Below are 7,277 nucleotides of genomic sequence, written 5' to 3' on the forward strand. Positions count from 1 at the left end.
GGGGGAGGGAAATGGGAGGCAGTGGCCGGGAGGAGGCAGAAATCTTAAATAAATAAATAAATAAATAAACAAACAAACAAATAAATAAATAAATAAATAAATAAATAAATAAATAAATAAATAAATAGATCCAGTGTTCTTCATTGCAGAACCATTCTCCAAACACATTTTTTTATTTTAAATGATAACATAGAGAATTGTTTTCCTGGCACACTACTGATAGCAGGTAGGGACAGACATACTTTTTTGGCAGTGTATGAGATTCCCTAAGACCAGTGGATATTTTAAGGAATTCCAATTCTTGGAATTTTATCTTGTGAAAAAATAATTTTAAAATATTTTGATATTACAAGATAATTACATCATTATATTTTTCTTTTCCTCTCTCCAAAACCTCCCTTGTATCCCACCTCACTCTCTTTCAAATTGATGCCATATTTTTTTAACTCTGTGTGTGTGTGTGTGTGTTTGTGTGTGTGTGTGTTCCCAAACATACAAACACACCTTGATCAAGATACATGTTTTCAGAGGTTTTCAGGGATGACTGTTTGGGTGCTCTTGTGTGTGTATGTTTTCAGAGGTTTTCAGGGATGACTGTTTGGGTGCTCTTTCATGAGGAAGACGATTTGTCCCGTTCTCAGCATGTCTGCAAGTGTTTTATTGAGCAGTTGGAAGCTATTTTCATCAGGGATCCTGGCCTCTAGCTTTCCTTGTGCTGTTCTGACCTACTTTTAGTATTAGCTTCACAGGAAATTGATAGTGCTCTGTTTTCTTTATATATTTTTAATCATTTTAGAAGGATTTTCTGTAGATCTTTTCTGAAAGTATGGAAGAATTTTACTGTGAATCCATCTGCTCCTGCATTGTTTTCAGTGGGAAGGCTTATTACTATTTCAATCTCCTCATTTGTTGTGGATTTGTTTAAACTGTTGGCTTCTTTTGGTTTAATTTTAGTGGTTCAGCTGCATCCAGAAACTCATCTATTTCTTTCAGGTTTTCCAACTCAATGCAGTGCAGGTTTTTAACACATTCCATACTAATATTCTGAATTCCCTTTTTGTCTGCTGCAATGTTTTCCTGTTCATCTCTGATTCTGTTGAGACCTCTCTTTGTTTTGGTTAGTTGGGTCAAGAGTCTGTCAATTTTATTTATCTATCTTCTAAAAAAAACAGCTCTTGGGTTTATTGGTTCTTCGTGTCACTTTGTTGACATTTCATTAATTTCTGCTCTGATTTGTTTATGTTTTTTTCCTATTTCTTGCCATCAGCTGGGATTGGATTTTTTTCTTGTTCTTTCAAAAATTTTTGAGTTACATCATTAAGTCATTTACTTGTGTCTTTGTCTGGTTGTCTAAGGCAGCACTCTGAGCTATACATTTCCCTCATGGGACTACTTTTAATGTGTCCCAGAGGTTTTTGTTGTGTTGTCTTTTCATTTTTATTTACTTCCAAGAATATCTTGATTTATTCTTTTGCAAGTCAACATTCAATAATGAGGGGTTTTTTTGTAAAAAAAATTCTCCATGAATTTGTGTATTTACTACAGAATTATTTGCTATCAACTTTAAGTTTTATGGCATCATGGTCAGATAACATACACAAAGAGATTTCGGTCTTTGAATTTGTAAAGATTTGTGTTGTCTATTTTAGAGAGATTTCTGTTTACTGCTGAGTAGAATGCCTATTGCTTGGTGTATAGGCGACATGACATATTTTATAGATATCAGTCAAGTCCATTTGATGTAGGATGTCATTTATTTCTGCTATTTCTTTGCTTATTTTTTGCCTATATATGTTGTCTATTTGAGAAAGTGGGGTATTGAAGTTATCTACTCTTAATGGGCTCATGTACTATTATTAAATCCAGCAGTACTTTCTCCCATTCTTTTAAAAATAAAATTGGATGCACCAGAGTTTGATGCATATATATTTAGGATAGTAGTGTCTTCTTGGTTAACTGTCCCCTTCATAAGACCAAAGTGTCTTTGTCTCTGATCAGTTTCAGTTTGAAGTCTATTTTGTCAGATGTTAGGGTCCCCTTTGATTGGAGTACTTTGGCTTACCCTTTTACTCGAAAGTGGTATCTATCTTTAAAGCTATGTTTCTTGCTCAGCAGTGGTGGCACATGCCTTTAATCACAGAAGTTAGGAGACAGAGGCAGGCAAGTCTCTGTGAGTTTGAGGACAGCCTGGTGTACAAAATTGAGTTTCAGGACATCCAGCACTGTTACACAGAGAAACATTGTCTCAAAAAACCCAGAAAAACTGTTTCTTGTAGTTAACAGATATATGAATTTTGCTTCTTTATATATTCAGCTAGACTGTGTCTTTCCATTAGAAAACTGAAGTCATTAACAGTTAAAGTTATTATTGAAAGTTGTATTGACTGTAGTCACTGAGTTGCTCACTTTAGTTTTTTTTCGTGTGTCTGTGTGTTCTCAGTAGTATTTAATGTTTTAGTAATTATGACTTCATAGTCCTTTCCATAGTCTCTTGGTTATGCTTTATTTCTCTCTTCACGTTTAAATATTGCTTCTTGCATTTTCATGTAGTGATATTTAATTTGTATTTTGATAAATAAAACTTTCCTGAAGACCAGAATGCAAAACAGCCACACTAGTCAGCCATACAGGCCAGGCAGTGGCCTTTAATGCCAGCAGCTACACTAGTTAATCACAGAGGTTAGGTAGTGGTGGTGAATGCCGTTAATCCCAGCATTAGAGAGGAATATAACGTGGGAGAAGACAGGAACTAGCTCTCTTTCATTAGGAAGATTTCATAGATGTTAAAAACTCTAGTGGTTTGGCTGCTTTGCTTTTCTGATCTTCAGATTGAACCCCAATATCTTTCTCTGGGTTTTTATTATTTGTGCTATATTGGCACCCAACATGGGGCTCAAACCCATAACCCTGAGAATAAGAGTCTCATGCTCTACTGACTGAGTTTGAGTTTGTTGGATATATTTCTTACATGTTTATACGATGGAAAATTTTTTTTTCTTCAATGATAGCATATATTTTTTGATAGGTATATTAGTCTAGGTTGTCAGTCACTGTCCTTTGGGATTTAGAATGCATATTACAGCCATATCTTCCAACTTTTAAAGTTCCACTGAGCAGTTAAGTAATATTTTGATGTATTTTTCTTTATATGTGTCTTCTGGTTTTCTTTTCTTGCACCTTTCAATGTACTTTGATTGTTACGTATGCTAGTGTTTTAACTACGATATGCCACAGGGATATTCTTTTTTCTCTTGTCTGTTTGGAGTTCCTGTGTGCTTCTTATATCTGTATGATCATGTTTTTCCTTATTTTTGGAAATTTTTCTTCTACGTTCTATGCCACTGACCTTGAATTCTTCTATCTCATTTATTCCTAATTTGAAAGTTTGGCCTTTTATGCATGGGGATATACATGGATAGCTTTGCATCCTTCTACATGCTGACATCCAGTTTTGCCACCACCATTGTTAAATATGCTTTCTGTTTTCCACTGTACAATTTTGGCTACTTTGTCAAAAATCAAGTGTCTATAAGTGTGTGGATTATGTCTGATCATAGTGGAATAAGCCTGGTTTAAAAACAGCAATAGAAAACACACAATACACATTGTCATAGATATTAAAGAATACCCTATTGAATAATGAATTGATAATTGAAGAAATAACAAAGAAATGTAAAATTTACTAGAGTTTAATGAAAGTGTATAATTTGGCTTCCTTGTCAAAAATAAAGTGTTCATGGGCATGTGGATTAATATCAGGGTCTTCTATTCAAGTTCCTTGATTCACTTGTTAGTTTTTATGCCAATACTGTGCTGGTTTTATTATTATAGCTCTGGAGTAGAGCTTGAAGTCAGGGATGGTGGTAACTCAGGAAGTTCCTTTATTTTAGAGGATTATTTTGACTATCCTGGGTTTTTCACTTTTCCATATGAAGTTGTCAAAATTTGGGACAATTTGGACTTAAAATAACTTATTCAGATGATTGTAAACTATTGAATAAAATGCATGAATCCAAAGTTATATCCATAAATGAATATTTTTCATAATTTATAGTTTTAATTATTCAAACTTTTTATTCTACAAATCAATAACTAAAAATAGATAATTAACCTTATACTTCAATGTGTTAGGCAGGGGTATCCAGAGGAATATAACCAATAGAGCATATATATTACACATAGGAATTTATCGTATTAGCTTGCACAGTAAGGCTGTGTACTCCATCAATGACTGTCTACATAGTGGCAATGCTGAGAACCCAGCAGCTACTCCATCTGTAATGATGAATGCCTTGGTCGTTTCAATCAAATGTAGACAGCCTAGAACATTTTTATAGTTTCTGTAACTCCAGATACAGAGTATCTGATGCCGTCTTCTGACCTCTGTGGGTACCCTCATGCACTCATACAGATGTGGACCAATACATAAATAAAAATAAAAATTACAATTAAAGAAACATGAGCAGTATGGATTCTTTTTGGTCTCAGCCTCCAGCCTCATAGCTCCAGAGCATCAGGATCACTTAGGCACCCAACAGACAGCCAACATTCTGCATAGATTCTGCACTAGATGCAGTGTGTAGTTTTTAGATGACAAAGCATCTAGAATTGGCCAACTGAGACCTCTTCTGCACATACTCAAAAGAAGGAGCAGTGAACTCTAAGTTCAAGATTTTGATTCTAAGGAAGCTTGCTGGGAAGAACTGGAAGGGAAGAATAACTAGAGAAAGGGGATTTATTGGAATGCCACAGGAAATAAACATCTTTTACACACACACACACACACACACACTAAACAAATCCTTAATCATTAAAAATTTTAAATATCTGATATGTCAGTACACAGAATGAATCTTGAGAGCCAAAAAGCACCTTCTACCATTCCTCACAAATAATTAGCGGATTACTCTTATGTACGATATGGTGTGGGTGCTATGGAGATAGACCTATCTTCAACATTTGCATTTGGTATGTACTGAATCTGTTGTTCATTTACTGTATTTTTGAAGGACATTTTTAAGAGTTGTTAACAGAATTTGAGATGTAGGTGACTTGGTAGAGTTCTTGCTAGCTGTGCATGAAGGCTCAGGAACATCTGAAGCACAGAAACCAGGTATGGTGGTGTATGCCTGTAATATCAACACTCATGAAGTAGGGGCAGGAAGATCAGAAGTTCAAGATCATATGTCCTCAACTATAAATTTGATGCCAGCTTGGAATACATGATATTTTGTCCCCTCTCTTCCCAAGGTTGTTAATATTGCCTACCTCACTGCTTGTATGTGTCAAATGATGTTCATGCACTCAGTTGGGTTTTATTTTGGTGTCTTTGGAAAGGGGTGTGGAGACAGAAGTTAGGATATCTAGGCTCTGTATGTGTTCTACTACATATGCTAGGTTTCAGAAATTTAAAAATATCTATTTCTATTTTGAATACTTGAAAAATCAGTATTAATTTACATTATTTTTTGATACCTGAAAGATTTTTTTTATTGTTGTCATTGTTTGTTTGTTTGGAGACAGGATCTCTCTTTGTAGCTTTAGCTGTCCTAAAACTCACTATGTAGGTAGGCTGGCCTGGAACTTACAAAGATATCTGCCTAGCTCTGCCTCCCAAGTGCTGAGATTAAAGGTGTATGACACTACACCAGCTATGATACCTGAAATTTTAATGAAAGAACAGGGAGTATATATCTTCTCATGTCCATCGATATGTATCAATATTTAATGGCTACACAGAATTAAAAGATACTGATCTATGAATTATATAACCAATCTTCTCTGGTGGATGTGTAGGGTTTTTCCAGTTTTTTAATGAAGTGATACTTTAAATCATCAAAAGATAAATAAATGTGTGTGGTGTTCTACTACTTGAATAAAGGGGTCTTAAAGCTTTTTCCATGCAAGCCTTCCTTATCAACCTCCCCTCTGCTCTTTCCCTGTATTCCACATGTATGTAATATTTATCGCATTTCTCAAGTGGCTATACCAATTTACCAAATTAAGCAAATTAATTAAATAGAGAATGTTTCAATATGCACGAGAAATAACATGGCTGTGATATCACACAAAGTATCTGTATTAGTCAGGATTCTCTAGAGAAAAAGAACTTATAGAATGAATCTCTACAAATAATATTAATATATTACTAGTATATATTAATAGTACTTAATATATAATGTATATCTATAAATGGGATGTATTAGAATGACGTATAGGCTGTGTGATCCACCCTACCCAACAGTGGCTGGCTGTAAATGGAAAGTCCAAGAATCCAGTAGTTGCTCAATCCTTGAGCCTGGCTGTCTCAGCAGGTCTTCAGTGCATGCTGGAGCCTCAAAGAAGTAGGTTCTAATGCTAGTGGAGGGATGGACTTGCTAGAGAGGTGAGAGCAAGCAAGCCAAGAGCAAAAGCTTCCCTCTTCTACGTCCTTATATCGACTTCCAGCAGAAGTTGTGGCCCAGATTAAAGGTGAATCTTCCTGCCTCAAGATTTGGATCCAAGGTGTATGTCTCATAAGTCTTATTACCTTAAAGGTTCAGACTAAAATTGGGCCTACCCACTTCAAAACAAGCAAATAAAATAAAACCCTCACAGGTGTGCCCTCAATTTCTGGATTCAAGTTAACTCCAGATGTAGTGAAGTCACCAGTCTTGTTCAAGGCCTCTGGTTCCTGATACACCAGCATCATTGGATCCTCACCAGATCTCCTCTGAGATATCTTGTGGCTGCCACAAGTTTTGGAGATCTTGTGGGTATTGTTCCACAAGACCAGTCTCTTCACCAGCTCCAGGAATTCCTAGATGGGGTAGATGCTAGGGTGGGTCCACCCAAGGCCTGGATGTGGGCCTGCTTGGTAGCCAAGCTGGTTAGTCCAGATCCTTGGGGCCACTAGCCTCCAGAGAGGGGGTGGAGTTATCTCCCCTAGATGCATGCCCTCAGGGTCAATTTACCCTGGGCTGTGGTGAGGGGTGAGGGCCTTCTCTCCAGCATTCAGGGGCCAGCTGTCTTGCTGTAGTGTCCAGCGAGAGGCAAGGCCAGCTGTAGTCATCTTATCTACTTGATTTCTGAACTCCTCCTGAGCTGAAGTCCCCTTTGGATGAACATTTACATGAGCAACATGTTTCTGCACATCCCCCTTTTTCCCAACTGAAAGCAAATTGCTTCTGTTGGCTCTTACAGACAAATCCTGAGAAAAAAATAAAGGCATTTGCTAGATCAATAGCTACATATCATGTACCAGGACATGTGTTATTCTGCTCAGGCGAGGACACCAC

This window comes from Microtus ochrogaster, chromosome 10 (assembly GCF_000317375.1).
Source record: "Microtus ochrogaster isolate Prairie Vole_2 chromosome 10, MicOch1.0, whole genome shotgun sequence".
NCBI lineage: Eukaryota > Metazoa > Chordata > Mammalia > Rodentia > Cricetidae > Microtus > Microtus ochrogaster.